Genomic DNA, 744 nt, shown 5'->3' with positions numbered 1-744 from the left:
ACAAGCTGGCAGAGGGTAGGTTCAGACTAGACACCAGGAGGCACTACTTCACAGTCAGGGCGGCTAGGATCTGGAACCAACTTCCAAGAGAAGTGGTGCTGGCTCCTACCCTGGGGGTCTTTAAGAGGAGGTTACATAAACACCTTGCTGGGGTCGTTTGACCCCAGTACTTTTTCCTGCCATGGCAGGGGGTCAGACTTGATCTGCTCAGGTGCCTTCCGACCCTACCAGCTATGAAACTAAGTCTGAACAGAGTGGTGTTCTTTACATTGCATTTCAATCAACAAAGATTATTCTGTCATAATTTCTAGGCCAGTCTTCCAAAATTCAGATATTAGTAGTTTGGAACAGCTAAATGCTTTTAGGTGCACTTTGGGGGGAATGTCAGAGCTTTCTTCAGCTTCTCTGCCCCTGTCTTTTGACCCTCAAACCACCTTAGGAATAAGAAATTCACTACTTACCTTTTTAACATATCCTGCAACAGGAGGGTGTTTCTTTTGGGGAGCGGATGCTTTCTCTAGAAGTCAGCTTGGGTGGTACCAGCTTATGTCAGTTTGGTGTCTCAGCAGCTGTCTTATAGGCCAGGTATAGCTTCTACCAGAAGAATTGTTGCTTTCCTGGTAGAAACCACAAGTATACAGACAATCTGGCTTTTTTCCACTGGAGTCCCTGGTGTGAGAAGTGGACAGGGGACTTTGCCCATTTTGCCCGGAAATGGGAGGATTGAAGCATCCCGTGCTTTCC

General features: G+C 47.0%; 2 protein-coding genes across 2 annotated transcripts in view; one reads left to right on the top strand and one right to left on the bottom strand.

Moving 5' to 3' along the window:
• EXPH5 (exophilin 5) overlaps window positions 1–698 on the bottom strand; it is a 90,636-nt gene extending 89,938 nt beyond the window's left edge. The window contains exon 1 of the mRNA XM_025214100.1: window positions 462–698. The gene's annotated coding sequence lies outside the window, so the exon portion shown is untranslated. The remainder of the gene's footprint in view (window positions 1–461) is intronic.
• The window catches only part of DDX10 (DEAD-box helicase 10), a 356,705-nt gene that overhangs the window by 9,430 nt on the left and 346,531 nt on the right, over window positions 1–744 (top strand). The gene's annotated exons all lie outside the window — the stretch shown is intronic.

Source organism: Alligator sinensis, unplaced genomic scaffold, assembly GCF_000455745.1.
Source record: "Alligator sinensis unplaced genomic scaffold, ASM45574v1 scaffold702_1, whole genome shotgun sequence".
In the NCBI taxonomy this organism is placed as follows: Eukaryota; Metazoa; Chordata; order Crocodylia; family Alligatoridae; genus Alligator; species Alligator sinensis.
Note: the sequence above shows the minus strand (reverse complement) of the source record. Positions and strands in the feature narration are given on the sequence as shown.